Source organism: Phalangium opilio, unplaced genomic scaffold (assembly GCF_054372755.1).
Source record: "Phalangium opilio isolate 3A_F unplaced genomic scaffold, DU_Popi_V2 ptg000002l_1, whole genome shotgun sequence".
NCBI lineage: Eukaryota > Metazoa > Arthropoda > Arachnida > Opiliones > Phalangiidae > Phalangium > Phalangium opilio.
This window is the reverse complement of record NW_028324144.1, coordinates 13,068,092-13,084,156: the sequence shown is the minus strand read 5'-3', so window position 1 is coordinate 13,084,156 and position 16,065 is coordinate 13,068,092. Positions and strand designations below refer to the sequence as shown.

The window sequence follows — 16,065 nt, the reverse complement described above, 5'->3', positions numbered from 1 at the left end:
CTCTATTTTTGAGTTTCCAACGTCGTCGAGCTTGTTGGAATTTACCTGAATTGTATCTATATCATGTCAACGTTTGACTTCTTCAATTTGCTCCGTTTTTCATTCTAAACTTCTCTTATTTTATTTAAATGATAAAAGTTTATGGAAATCTGTGGTTTCCTTTAATGACAATGGATAGCGGCATGCTCGTCAAGTGATCACGACTCCCACACTCTTCGTGAACGGCCCAAAGTGTAGGAATATCGGTTGAAATAAAGGTTTAGAAAATCCAAATAATAACGAAACTTATTCTCCACTAAAGTTCCACGATTCTGCTGAAGTAAATTTGAACTACAAGAAAAACTTTCTTTAAAAAGCCATTATATCTCAACAACTAACTGTAACGTGTTAATTTACCCAGATTTAAATATAAATTTATTTTATAAGCATGATTTTACAATAATATCAAAGAAAATGTTACGAATTATGGCTAATTTCATCTTTCCCTTATATTTAGATAAGCCTCAAATCGTTTGAAAATATAACTCTTTGCTACTCTATATTATCGGAGATTAAATAGCAATGAACACTTTCGTTAAGTGCAGTCATTTGAAGCTATTTACCACTTTTCGAAAGTCGCCAAAAGTGCGGGAGTTCGGTCGAATGGGGCCTCCGAATTAATTTTTCGACCGAATGGTTTGGAACCGTCCATTTCCCCAGCCTATATCGTGTCCATTCGCCAGCCGATATCGTGTCCATTCGCCAGCCGATATCGTGTCCATTCGCCAGCCGATATCGTGTCCATTCACCTGCCGATATCGTGTCCATTCGCCAGCCGATATCGTGCCCATTCGCCAGCCGATATCGTGTCCATTCGCCAGCCGATATCGTGTCCATTCGCCAGCCGATATCGTGTCCATTCCCCAACCGATATCGTGTCCTTTCCCCAGCCGATATCGTGTCCATTCCCTAGCCGATATCGTGTCCATTCCCCAGCCGATATCGTGTCCATTCTCCAGCCGATATCGTGTTCATTCGCCAGCCGATATCGTGTCCATTAGCCAGCCGTTATGTTGTCCATCCGCAAGCCGATATCGTGTTCATTCGCCAGCCGATATCGTGTCCATTAGCCAGCCGTTATGTTGTCCATCCGCAAGCCAATTTTGCGTCTATTCACCTTGCGATTTCGTAACCGTTTACCAGTTGATTTCTTGTCCATCCGCTTGCCGATTTTCTGACAGTTTGCTTGCAAATTTCGTGTCCTCTATACTACCAATTTCGTGTCCACTAGACTACCAATTTTGAATCCATTCGCCAGCTGATTTTCAGACCGTTTGATTGCAAATTTCTAGTCCATTCGCTTACCGATTTTGTATCCATTAAGTGAATTTTGCAATCAACCGTAGTAAACGTTGGGATAGCAAGACACTTATCTGGGCGGACATTTCACATCGTAGGGTACGGTGTTAGGTCACAAATCAGGTTATCCAAAAAACCGTCCAGCTAGTTAAAACTCGTACTGTCCCCGCAGTTGATTTTTGTTGCAGGGGAAAGTTTAGTTCTAATGATTACCCATTTTAGTGATTATCTCCTCGAATTACCTTTAGCAATGGTAAAATGATCAAACGCTTAACGCTCATTTAACACTATCTTAGCTCTATCTAAACCCACATTTGAATTAACCGCAAAACGTTCCAGTCAAACATAACATAGATGGCGATAGCTACCGAACGAGAACGAAACACATGAGGAGCGCGGTAGGAAACGGGGAAAATCGTTTTCTATATAATTAGCACATAAATAAAAAGGAAATAAATATGAAAACCTCAAACATACAAATTCATAAGTATCCGACCCTACAGATAAAAATTCAAAAGTATCCGACCCCATAGATTAAGATATACCCCACACCCATCACCCCGACATTTTAGAGATAAAAATAAACGATAACAAGTTGGAAAAACCAAAATTTTACCTTTCCGTGTCAAGAGGTCTACTACTACAAACTTATTTTCCTAGATATAAGAGAGTAAGGACGGCCTTATAACCCAGGTTTTACCCCCCTTCTTTCCCCCCTTTCAGGGGGGGGGGTAAAACCCGGGTAATAAAGCCATCCCTGGGGTGGGGGGGTATGGGGGGGAATTGATGACGTCACGTGATGGTGTTGGAGGGGAGGAGATGGGGGGGAATTGATGACGTCACGTGATGGTGCTGGCGGGAAATTTGAATTTTGAGCCACCTGGTGGTGGTTTTCTTGATGACGTCACGGCTAATTTTTGATGACGTCACGTGGCTGATACCTGTAGGGATAGGCTTATGCTATGGTAGATCCTGAAAGATAGGCTTATGCTAGGTTATTCTAGGCTTATTATTATTAAGAATCGAATTTTAGTCAAAAACCTTTAATGAACACAATCAATTCCAATTAATTCGCGAATGTACGCGTCGTTATTTAAGCAAATGTAGAATAAATTATATAATTGTAGTTTACGCGTCAAGTTTTTGTCACGAACCAAGTTACAAAAATCTTCGAAAATGCTCGAAGGAACTATACACGCCGCTAGGAAATTTTTTACACGGTCGTAATCATTGTGAGACATAGTACCGCGACTTACATAATATTTTTGATATATATCATTCATGCGTTTTACAATAGCTTCGTACATGCATTTAATAACTTCGGCTTGATCGTTTAAAAGCTTGAAGTGAAATCTCATAAAACTAAATTTCTCGTTCAGTTTCCCTGCCTCGGCCTTTGTTAGAGTGAATACGCTGCCATCGTCGAATACTATACTCCCCTCCATAACGGTTATTTTTATTTTCAAGTTCAAGTAACGATAATTACCCAGGTCGCCAGTCTCCAAAGCTGAATAGATCTCCGTCCACTCCTCCATAAATTCCTTCAAAACGTCTTCCGAGATTATAACAATAGTCCCGTCCTTCTTTGTCAAAAGTAAGCTTGGCTCGAATCCATTTACACCGAAAACGGCATAGCAATCAGCCCCAAGTCTAACACGGGCGTTCACGCGGTAATCTATGATCTTGGTGGGCATTCTTACGGCAGGTCCTTACGGTTTAAAAGCTGACGACTGAATGATTTTTATTGCGTGATTTTCTTGAGTGCGTACTTGATAATTAGCCTGAGGGTATATTGACTGGTGCTTTTCTTTTTTTATTGCCCTTTATGGGCTACATACCACCCCCTAAAGTCGCGATGGTTTAGTACCTTAAAGGGGGGCGAGGGTAAACCTTTTGTATATCAATGGAATCTGAGTGATTTATGACTCACACAAACGTGTTAAGACATTCCATCGGCTTTTTATTTATACGTAATATTTATACGTAACCATGGTCAGACGGGTCTATGGCCATAAAAAGGGGCAGAACTTGAACAAAAGAATTTATCCCCATCCGTTTTTATTTTTACTATAAAGACGTGTTTTAATGGGTTTAGGGGTATGGTCGAATCAGTTGTATTGTTATGAATTGAATCTATTTTCGGATTTATTGCTTTGTTAGTCGGTGACTCTTCCTACCACGAAACATTTAATTGTTTCCAGGTGTTTGCCCCTAAGGCACTATCCTGACAAGTCTCAACATGTTATGTCTTTGTTGCGTTACCCGAAATTAAAGTAATATTTTTAAAATACCAAAATGCAAATTCAACTAGAAATACAGTTACTAGGATGAAAGTAACGGCCAGTATTTTCCCTGGCTTTAAAAGAGCTTCGCGAATTAACGTCTGCTTAGTAACCGCGTCCATTACAATCTAACCTTTCATCCCCTTATTTGGGGATATAAATAGCGTCTGATTTGGTCAGGACCTCATTTGATTGTTAGACACCTCCAGGATAAGATGAATCGAGAAATTACCCGTCTAGAAACGTTTGGCGCATTTGCGAGTACGTTTGTAAAACCGTCAGAACTAGCCCGTCATGGGTTTTACTATTTAAGTTCGGGGACGGACGCTGTTAAATGCCATTTTTGTGACTTAACGCTACGAGGATGGGAACCTAACGACAATGTTTTCGAAGAGCATCAGAAATTCAAGGCAGACTGTCCACTACTTCAAGGATTACCAACAAATAACATACCTATATTCATCCAAAACCCATTGACTAAAGACATGCCGCCAAACAGAAAGTACAGAGATGTCCCTCAAGAAGAGTGGGAGAAAGAAAAAGTCATTCCGCCAACTCAACCCATACCAACAACACTTACTCCGAATGACGATATTGTACTAAGAATTAAACGTGTTAATCTCGAGAAAGCTATAATTGAAATGTTTAATCAAGAACTTTTGCGACATGAAAGTTAGATCCAATTGTTGTAATATATTCCATACCTTATTACGTTTTATAAATTATAAAAGAACCAGTCAAAAACTTGAAATGTAACTCATTTAATATAATTTTTTTCCTTAATTTGTTCTTTGTAATACTATTATACCTACTACAGTCTTGACAAAACCTTTTCAGTGGTGATAGTGTAGGGTGTTACTTAGCTTTTCTCAACACATTTCGTGTTAAAAGTAAAACGTTTTTGATAATTTACATTGCATTGTACACACACGAAACGCGTCATTTAAATTTTTTAAAATCCCCTAGGAATACATGTGAAATTGAATAATCCACCGACACGAAATCATTCATGTACGTGGCAATTGACTGACACGAAAAGCGTCATTTGAAAAAAAACATTTCAAATGTTTAAAGCGTTGAAATAAATTCTAACTAAATTTATCAAAATCATTCCTATTTTCAGTCTTGAGAGTTCCTCAAAATTATTTATGGCTTTTAGGGATGGGGGGGGGGGAATGACCTCGGGTCCCTGAGATGCGTGGGAATTTATTTTTCTTTGATTGGGCCACCCCACAGGTTGGTTTATGACCTTGAAAAGGGGGGCTGAACTTGAACAAAAGCATCTATTCCCTTTGTCTTTCTGGGTCATTTCAAGACTTCTATGGCCTTTAAAAGGGGCTGAACTTGAACAAAAGAATTTATTTTGTCAATTCTTTAATTGGACCCCACACCAGGTGCTTTAGTACCTTAAAAGGGGGCGTGGTCGAAACAGTTGTATTGTTATCAATGGAATTTATATTTAGAGTGTTTTATGACTAGCCCAAACGTGTTAAGACATGTTTATGACATTGAGGGGGATCTATTTTTTTTTCTAATTGTATCACGAAAGTATAAAAGGGCGGATCAGTCTAGGCTACTTATCAGTTTACTTCTGACCGCTGTTGATGCAAGCCAAGAAATCTTCTGCTCCCAAACAAAACTTGTGAGTTATTCCGTGCCCATATCCTAGTGCTTTAGTATTTTTAACTGTTAGTATTGGTATTTGACTCTTAGTATTTTAACTTAGTTTTCACAAGTGTTTTCAATTTAACTTAAATTTTTTACAAGTATTTTTTATAAGTATTTTCATTTTTTTATATTTTTTACAAGTGTTTTAGTATTTTTTATAAGTATTTTCAATTTTTTATATTTTTTACAAGTGTTTTAGTATTTTCATTTAGTTTTACAAGTATTTTCAATTTTTTACAAGTGTTTTAGTATTTTTAACTTAGTATTTTACAAGTACTTCAATTTTTTATAAGTACTTTAAATTGTTTTATAAATACGTTCGGTGCGCGTAAAATTATATTTGGCAGTACCGTTATTAAGCGCTGCTTCATGCGCTAACAATATTTTAGGACTGAGTTTAACTTTACGTACCGCGAGTGCAGCGTCTAGTATCTTGACTTTACAGTTTTTGAGAGTGGCTGTTTCTTCACACATTAAGGCAAACTCGTCCTTGTTGCGAGTAAACACGACTTTAAGGTCCACCCCGTTTAAGAGATATTCGGGAATATTAAACACGTCACTAAACACGGGTGTAAAAAATTCAATCACGGCCGATTTAGCAGTTTTAGCCATTCGAGCGACGAAACCTTTATTTGAAAAGTCGTCGAACTTTCCGGCTTCGTCCTTTTCCCATCCGGCCATCATAAGGTGAGATGTTTTGGCCGCGGGTCCGTAATTTGAGACAGTTTCGATAAAAGAAGTGAAGGCGTAGTTTTGAGCGGCTGAAGAAACTCGGGTATTGTTCAAGAAAACATCGCAAGTTCTCCACAATGCGTGGCCAGCGTTGTTTACGAAAGCTACCACGGCGGCATCAGGAAGATCACTTCCATCTTCGTTGGTGATTTTGACTTTGTTGTAATGCATGGTGTGGGCTACATCGATGTAGCTATCTCCATTGCCCGAGATGAGGTATTCGAGGGTAGAGCTATCACCAATGGCCGCCAAGGGTTTGGCCCATACACCTTGAGCATGTTCGACACTAGTTTGAATCGGCACAGGGGCAAAAATGTCCAATTCACTCTTAAGAGCTTGGAGAGAAAACATGACTTTTTTCAGGAGCTAAATATATCGCGTGGCGTCTGCTTTGAATGACGGTGATAAACTGACAGGCGTTTAACTTTGCGTCTCTTTATCTTTAATCCTGAACCTTGCTGTGCAGCAGTCATGTTCTCATAAGTTTCCTGCAATCTCTTTTTCGCTGCACTTTTCACATTCTGACCTTGCATTACGTCACCAAGAATCTTTTGTCCCGTACTAATGGCTCTAGGTGCCAGATACTTTGCACCTCTAATTAATAAGGGGCGTGCCCATCTAAATAACCCTTTCAGGGCGCTCCCAATTCCGTGTCCTTTTTGGTGGGGGGTCCCGACAAATACTTTTGACACCCCTCCACCCCCTACCTGATCTAAATAATACCTCCTATACTCGCAACGAGACTCTAATGTTTGGGGTTTTGGCATGGTCTAAAGTGTAGTTTACAGGTCGACGTTCCAAACTCGAATGACGCGGCTTGGCCTAAACTATTCCTTATATCAATGTCTATAGTATGAAAGTAACGTTTAGCAACTTTAACGTAATGGGGAGAGTTAAATGATTTAGTTATAGTCGAACCGTGAGGTTTTTCGCTGTCTACGCCTACTATACGAAGTAGCGGGGCTACCGTATCGCCTATAAATTCATTAGCTACTATATCGGAATAAATAAACAATTGGTCGGGAACATAATAATTTAAGTTAGCGGGAACAGAGCTTCTATACGATTGGCTGGTTTTATCCGAAGGGCAAGAGAAAGACGTACTTTGACCTTTTGGGGTTTTAAATCCTAATATCCTTTTCAAAGTGGGAGAAAGAGCCAAGATACCGTTAGGTTGAATAGTTAAAGAAATGTAATCAGAGAGGGGATCCGAATCAAATTTAAACTTTGAACCGTATTGAAAGCCGTTTAACCCGGAAGCTATTTGTTTAAGTAGGGCTTCTAATGATTTGTAATAACCCCCGGGAACTATAAAGGCCTCGGCTTTAACAATAGGCTTTGATTTTCCGTCCCGACCTTTTTTATTTTCATGCGAGACCACCTGCACGTGACCTTCCTCACTGGGTATGTTAAAAAAGGACATTGGGTACAAAACTTCTACTAGAGCAACCTCCCAGTCATCCCCGATCAGCTCTATAGCCTGGGGCAACTTGGTAGTGTACGAAGACGTCTTGTTGTTGTCATAAATTTTCATGCTAGCGTTGCTGGGGAGCGTTAGGTAAAAGGGAGACTGCATCTTTAGCCGGAATCCAAGAATTCATAGAAGGGGGATAGCCTAGCCACTTTACAAAGAGCTCCTTTTGTCCTCTCCTAGTCCGCTTACGAATAACTTTCTCGATCTTGTACGTCTCGGGTCTAGCTACCGACTGAAGTTCCATCCCGTAAAACACCCCCTTTATTGGTTCCCCGTTTAAATCTTCTAGTTTGAATACCGGAGGGCGTCTGTCAATTTTTCCCACTATTTTAAAAACCTCTATTGTGTAATTTCGCTCGTACCCTTTTTCAAAAATCATCTTATTTCTACTTACTCGGACGTATTCGCCCACCTTTAAATTTTTCCCGTAAACTTTCCTTTCGCTAAAGTACTTTCCGTATACATTTTTAAAAACCTGAAGGACATTGATACCAGTAACTTCCAAAGGAGTCATTTTTATCGCGGAATGCACCGAGTTATTGTAAGCCTTAACCACGTCATCTAGAACATCTATATATCTATTGGTATTCTTTTCTGTAAAATACCTGTACATGCGTGACTTTAAAGTTTGATTTAATCATTCTACCATACACGCTTTTATATCGTCATTCTCAGTTGTAAAAAATATAACCCCTTTCTCCTTCAAGTATCCTTGTAATTGGGAATTTCTAAATTCAGTACCCTTATCCGTTTGTAGTTTCCTAGGAACCCTCTCTCTAAAGACAGACTTAAAAGCCTCAACCGTTTCAACACCGCTTTTGGATTTTAAAGGTACGGCCCAGGCTTTTCTGCTAAAGCAATCTATTACGGTTAATATGTATTTGTACCCGTCGTTGTACTGACTCAAAGAACGCATGTTGTTCAAATCCGCCTGATATTGATCTCCTATGTTAGTTACAACCACCTTGTTTCTTTTAAACTTTCTAAAAACTCTCTTATGTAGAGTGTACGCGTCTTTTCCCTTTAACCAATCTAGTACCTGTTTCTTACTAATACCCTTTAATTTCACTGCTAAATATAATTTTTCAGCACCCCCGAAACTGGCAGGGTGGGAAGGGTTAAAGTAGATACCTTCTAAAATTTTGGAGATTTTACGTACGCTACCCATTTCGGAGACTCAGTTTTAAGTTTTTTAGCTGCTGTCTTAAGACTTTTCTCAGATTTAAGTTTTTTAGCTGATGCCTCAAGACTATTCTCAGATTTAAGTTTTTTAGCTGCTACCTTGACACTAACTTTGGGAGCTCTAGTTCTTTTGATTTTAATTTGTTGGGGTATTGTATACGAAGTTAGAGGGGAAAAACTAGAAAGTAGGTTTGTAAATGCGTAAAAACCTCTAGGTTTTGGGTCTTTGTTAGAGGAAGGCTTGACAAATTCTAAAGCTATATCTCTAATATTCGAGCCGGGTATTAATGAATCATTAACTATAACTTCCCCACTATCTGTCCACCTAAGCTTTTCAGGGTTAGTTGAAATCTGATCAACGATACTATGTACATGCCCTATATATTTAAGGGGGATATCGTCTAACCAAGCCAAGTTAAAATAGTTGGATGTTGGTTGGGGGACCGTGGGTATAGGTTGCCTAGCGATATTATGTAAATTATTATATCTCTGTACAGTCTGTTCGTATAAGCGCCATTTTGAAGCTTCGTCTAAATCTTTACGAGCTAAAATAACATTCATTTCATTGTCCAATTCCGAAACTACTTGTTGTTGGGGGTGTGGAAAGGGGTCGCTTTTAAAGGTAGAGCTAGGGACAAGGAGCATTTTCTGAGCGTACTGCATATTTTACTGACTACCTCCTGTTATAGCGCCGATAATAGAGGAAACTAGAGGGAAAAGGAAAGAAAAGAAACTACCACCTTCCTGAACTAATATATCACGTTTTGTTTTCCAAGATATTCTCTTATTAGCAATTTTTCTAAGCTTTGCGGAATGCCTAGCTAATCTAGCTTTTTGACTTTTAGTTAATTTAACGTTACCGTGTAAAGTATTTTCAACACACTCTGCGATTGCGTCAATTAAGGGCTTCTTGGCGTTACGTAAAATTATTCTACGTTGTTTTCGAGGGGATTTGGCAATAACGGAGAGCAAATTTCTTTGTGACCGAACGGCATAAGGCATAGTGACTAAATGAAGAGATGGCTAAACACCCATCTGCTATTATAATTATTTGGGGATGTAAACTTCGCAAGGGTTGTCGGGAAATATTCCTGTCCTAAGTCTATGATTCTCGGGGCATCTTTGGTGTAGATCGAATAATAAATATCCGAAAGGTAAACTAGTAGCGTCACGGTAGGCGTCGACAGCGAAACGCCATTTATCGGCAAACATTTGTCTAGCTATTATTGAACTTTGCAATTTGTCTCTAGGAGATTTCATAAGTATAAGATGATGAGCGTTCAAAGAAATATCTCTAGAGTCTTTGGATCGATGGAATACGTTTTGAACGATATAAATCACGCTCAAGTTGCGATGATGCGTTCCCTTGGTAAAAAGAGAACCAACTTCTCCTTTGTTCTCGGTCATCAAGTCATCAATGATTAAAAGGCAAGGCTTACCGCCTGTATATTCTGATAAATCTGGCATACCTTGTTTGAAAACCACAAATTTTCTCAAACTTTCGAAAAAAGGTTGCCATTCACCGTAGAACCAATGTATTTCGCTTATATTAGGGGAAAACATGGCTTCCCTGTTCTCTAATATTTTTAAAACTAATTGAGTTTTCCCGCTTTGAGACGGGCCTGCTATCACCATGTTAAAAGGATGGTAGAATGGATACATGACCTTACACTTTGGCTTTCAACGAACGAATGAGATAAAGATTGTAAAGTGTTTGTATATATATATATATATATATATATATATAGAAGAGATCGACACGGAAATGAACAATTGCAATTTCGAAAATACATGGGATATTTAAGGAAGCATTGACGAAAAAATTAGTTAATCACATGACATTTCACCGAGACGAAAATGACTAATTGATAATATTGATCAAAAAACAATATGGCTAGACTTTATATACATGCCGACTTGATAAATAAATATATAAATAAATAAATATCACAGGGACTGACTAGATAAATAAATAAATAAATAAATAAATAAATAAATAAATAAAGAAGAGACCCCTCACAGAAACAGATACTGTCGAATGTGCTCAAACTCGATAACCGTAAGGTAGCGTGCGGAAATCTTCAATCAATCTGACCTTATCCACCACAGTTCTGTAAACCTTGGACTGGTCGACACTTATAACAGTGTGATCAGCTTTTCGGCGTATTTGCTTGGGGATTGGTACTTGGATTGGTTCCGCCGGCGGTTCGTAAATGCCTATAAGCCCCATTAACCTATCCATGTTAACCAAATCTTTGGTGGTATGGTTAAGTCGGAACCCCTTAACCTTCATCTCGACGGCTGTCGATCCGGTATCAGGGTTCATAACTCGGTATGCGTAGTTCTTACATCCACCACTCGCATATTCTTCGATGTAGGCCTGGGGTCCGTACTTTTCAAGCTCATTGGTCATTTCACCGAGGAAATTCCCAGTTTCGATTTCTACGCCCCCTGGTGTGTAAACGTACAGTATCGAATCAGTGTCTGTATATAGAACAGACTCACCCAAGCGGTCTAAGTAGGAATAAAGCTTAATCCGAGCCATGGCCGTGGTGTAGGCTGCGATCGGAACACTGACATTTTTATTAATTGGGTCAATCTCGTTGATATAACACCACTTAGCAACGCAAATGTCGTCGCTAACTGGTATCAACGTCTTGACCTCAATTGCTGGGTCATAGAACAAGTTAAAGAACTTCTGTGGATCATCAAAGACTTCAACCTTGTCAAGCCGAGTCCTCTCACCAAATTTGCCCCAAAACGAATTCAAACACAGTTTGGCGATGGTACGCTTGCCAGCGTTCTTCTCGATACAGCTAGGATCAAGTTTTACCCCTTCCTTTTCGTAGTACTCGGCTACGTATTGGTCTTTCTGCGCTTGGGTTACTACGTCAGAAGGCCAGCCGCTACTCTCCTGTTTTAGCTTCAGAAAGCAGTTGACGTAATTGTTAAAAAGCCCGCCTGATTTAGTTACGGGGTCGTACTGAGATATTTTGTACGACCAGGCCTCGTGGATTTTAACAACCACGTAACCCTTTCTAACCGCTAAATGGACTTCATCCGCCACAAACGTCCCCCTAATAACTCTTTCCTCGTCGGAATGTGTGCAATCCCCTTGATATTTGTTTTCAGCGCACAGCTGACACAGGGCAAAGCACAATTTCCCCCCGATCTTTTGGGGTAAAACTGGGTGGAAGAGGTTACGAGGGGGCAGGATATCCAGTTTAATAAAACCTTCAATCTCGTTAATGGGTGGGAAGTTGTCTGTCAAGATCGTAGGGTGGCCGTAAGGTAGTTTACCGTATTTGTTACACCACGGATATAGACTAGTGACGTCGACATATCGAATCTCCTCTCCCGGCTTAACCTTGTGATGAAGACATAGAGCTGAAGTACGTCCCCCGAAAAATGCGTTACGGGGATTAAGTGGTTCCCACGCATCGATTTGGACATGAATGGAAGAGAGAAAGGTGTTAATTTCGGGCTTTTGCTCCCTCAATTTGTGGAATACGCATTCCCACATTTCGATTACCTTATACCCCAGCTCCCTAAGCCTCTTATTGCAGTTCAAAGTATCAGTATAGCGGGAGTGTAAAGTTTGGGTGACGTCACCGTGCAAAACCAGGTCTCTGTTTACCGGGAAACAGGCTCTACACCCATGCCAAAAACAACCTTGAAATTGGTAGACGACCTTTTGATCTGCGCCAAGATCGTCTACTAGAAGCCCGTCGACTTTAATGTTCAAAATTTTAGGTTCAGAACCGTTAAAAGCCGACTTAATAATGACCCCGCGCTTATGGGCTTCCCACCTCAACCACTCGATGGCTACTTTAGACTGAGGGTCTTTCATTCTATAGCCGTGAGGTGGAACAATTCCAATTGAATTTGGCGCTAGGTGGTCCTTCCTGAAAACGGCGTTACAAAGCCCGGCAATTGTCACGGCAGTGTTAAAGGGGTTAACGTCCGCAATCTTCTCAAAAATCTCCCTGTACTTTAAGCACCCCTCTCTTAAAATCCTAACGTCCAAACGGCAATAATGTATCAACTCTTCAACATAGTTGAAACCTTTTTTGGCTTCAACTTGTTCGTTGTACCAAGAAATTAAAACCGAACGTTGTTTTTCGGTTAGCCTGTCTGGCGCGTAAGATTCTAAAAGAGGCATGCTTTCCCTCAAGACATAATTTGTACTCGTAGGATCTTTTGGATCAAACACGTGTTCGGGAACAAAGTTGAAGAGCAAGTGCGGGAAATATCCCTTATTTAAACTAGGGTCTAAGCCAAAAGTGGAAACAAAGCTAGATAAGGGGGATGGGATGAAATTTAAACTATCTATAAATGTCAAATTCTCATATCGAATTTGCATAATCTTCGTTCCCGTCATTATCACTTGAGGGCGCCACGCTTTGATGGCTAACATGGCTTTGTACAGAAATTGTAAATCGTACCCCTTCGCATTATGTGCTATAACGGTTATTTTGGGAGAATTGTGGAATTCTTGAAGATAATTTAAAAAATCCAGAACAGGATCATTCCCGAGAAACACCCGTTCTCGAGGCCCGCAGGTGGCGCAAGTAAATTGATCGGATTTCTCGAGAATGCATTGATCACAAATTTTTTGAGAAATACATAAGATAGGAGTGTGTAGGAAAGCATTAGGGTTTGAAGGGTCTGGGGTATTTTGAACACATTCGAGATCATAAAAGATAGTAACCGAAGGATGGGTCTTAGCTTTTTTAGCCGCAGGGTGGGCTTTAGAGTCGGTAACCTGCATGAAACAATAGTGGGGGTGTGGGTTGAATTTATTGCAGATGACGCAATAGACTTCACCGCAGTTGTGAGGTGACTTGCGTTTCCCCATATCTATTGTTTTCGCGAATCGGGGGCAATTAAAAACCATTTGGCAAACGGATAAGGTTTTGCTTCCACTAGCCTTATGGGCGTCAAAACATTCTTGCCCCCTAAAGTCGCGATGGCAGGTACCGCATCTAATTTCTTCCCCCTCGCAATCTTCGGCCCTTTGGCAGGAATAACAATACTTATTGCCGGCGTGCAAGTTTAAATGGTTATAGCCCACAAGGCACCTCTCGCAGAAATAATGAAAATTGAAGAGAGGTTTAGGTTTGGTGATGACGTCAAAATGGTTTTGATAGTTAAAAAGGTATAGCCTCGGCTTTGGATTACCATCGGCTCCGATAATGAAATCAGGGTCGCCGAAAATGCGGTAGGGGACGTTTGCTCTAACCGTAAAAACTATTAATTGGTAATCAAACAGGTATGATTGAAATCTAGGTAGAGCACCCGCCCCCGAGCATTCGTCCAAAGGTATTTCCGCCGCCAAGGCTAATTCCTCCTCCATCTTTTTAAGCCTCTCTCCTGCTTTTTTCCTAATAGTGGGACGACATAGTGTTTTGAAATCCGCCTCGAGGCTTTTGTCAAGGGGATGCAATGTATGATCCCTGTGTATTCTAGCAAAAACTAGAGAATAAGGGAGACATAGGCGATCGTTGTTCTTGATCTGAACAATGCATTTCTTCTCCCTGGCAAAAGTCTCGAAGCTACAGATTCCAATAGCCTTGCATCGGTAGGCGCCTTGGGGCAATCTCACACGCTGTATGGTTATTCCTATAGGACCGAGAAAAAACTTTGAACCCCCTTCAGAATTATAGGCTTTATCAGCCACTACTTCTAGTATGAATCCAATATCTATTTGATCCCTTCTTCTAAAACTAAAGTCTGCGGTTTGAATGCCTGGATTATTAATGCTTGTCATCGAAATTGCAATCATGTCATCGGGTAAACAGTCGTCCAAAACGTACTCTAGGAAGTCGCTTACAGATTCAACGATGTTATTGTTAAACTGTACTTCCATTTCCCATCCATCAAGATTAAAATTGGGGAAGGACACTACCCCGCTAGAAAGTACGTTTACACCTGGTGGTGCAACTAGCGGAGATGGGGGTGGAGGTGGAGGAGTAAGAACCCCACCCCCTACCTGTCCTTCCCCCAAATCCATTGACTCGTTCTGAGATGGAGCTATAGGAGGGGTAGTATAACCATCTAAGAAAGAAACGTCGTCGTTTTGAAACGCCTCTTCTAGAGGGGACAAAGGATGAAGAGGGCTATGGTTTGCCCTAGACTGCGGGGTAATGTTAAACATAGACGGGGGTGTAGAATAGTTTGCCATAAACGTGTCATCGGCATTTAAAAAGGCTATTTCTAACGAGTCTGGAAAGTCGACTAAAAAACTATCAACTTCAATGGGGAGTTCAATTTCTACATTAGAGTTGGCCATTGCGATAATTTAAAAATACAAATACCGCAAAATACTAATAATAAAACTGAATAGGCCTAAATAATAATACTAAAACACAAAAATATACTAAAACACAAAAATATACTAAAACACTAATGCTAAAACAATAAAACAGTAATGTACCTATAAAAAAATTGAAAATACTTATAAAAAAATACTAAAACACTTGTAAAAAAATATAAAAAAAAATGAAAATACTTTTATCGAAACTGTCTCAAATTACGGACCCGCGGCCAAAACATCTCACCTTATGATGGCCGGATGGGAAAAGGACGAAGCCGGAAAGTTCGACGACTTTTCAAAAAAAGGTTTCGTCGCCCGAATGGCTAAAACTGCTAAATCGGCCGTGATTGAATTTTTTACACCCGTGTTTAGTGACGTGTTTAATATTCCCGAATATCTCTTAAACGGGGTGGACCTTAAAGTCGTGTTTACTCGCAACAAGGACGAGTTTGCCTTAATGTGTGAAGAAACAGCCACTCTCAAAAACTGTAAAGTCAAGATACTAGACGCTGCACTCGCGGTACGTAAAGTTAAACTCAGTCCTAAAATATTGTTAGCGCATGAAGCAGCGCTTAATAACGGTACTGCCAAATATAATTTTACGCGCACCGAACGTATTTATAAAAAAATTTAAAGTACTTATAAAAAATTGAAGTACTTGTAAAATACTAAGTTAAAAATACTAAAACACTTGTAAAAAATTGAAAATACTTGTAAAACTAAATGAAAATACTAAAACACTTGTAAAAAATATAAAAAATACTAAAACACTTGTAAAAAATATAAAAAAATGAAAATACTTATAAAAAATACTTGTAAAAAATTTAAGTTAAATTGAAAACACTTGTGAAAACTAAGTTAAAATACTAAGAGTCAAATACCAATACTAACAGTTAAAAATACTAAAGCACTAGGATATGGGCACGGAAAAACTCACAAGTTTTGTTTGGGAGCAGAAGATTTCTTGGCTTGCATCAACAGCGGTCAGAAGTAAACTGATAAGTAGCCTAGACTGATCCGCCCTTTTATACTTTCGTGATACAATTAGAAAAAAAAATAGATCCCCCTCAATG

The 16,065-nt window shown here is 39.7% G+C and overlaps 1 long non-coding RNA gene across 1 annotated transcript; it reads left to right on the top strand.

The window, feature by feature from the left end:
• Positions 1 to 4,608: 4,608 nt before the first annotated feature.
• Positions 4,609 to 15,626, top strand: LOC149719870 (uncharacterized). Its single transcript, XR_016380407.1, has 2 exons — positions 4,609 to 5,262; positions 15,365 to 15,626. It is a non-coding gene; the product is annotated as an uncharacterized LOC149719870 (long non-coding RNA).
• Positions 15,627 to 16,065: the final 439 nt, after the last annotated feature.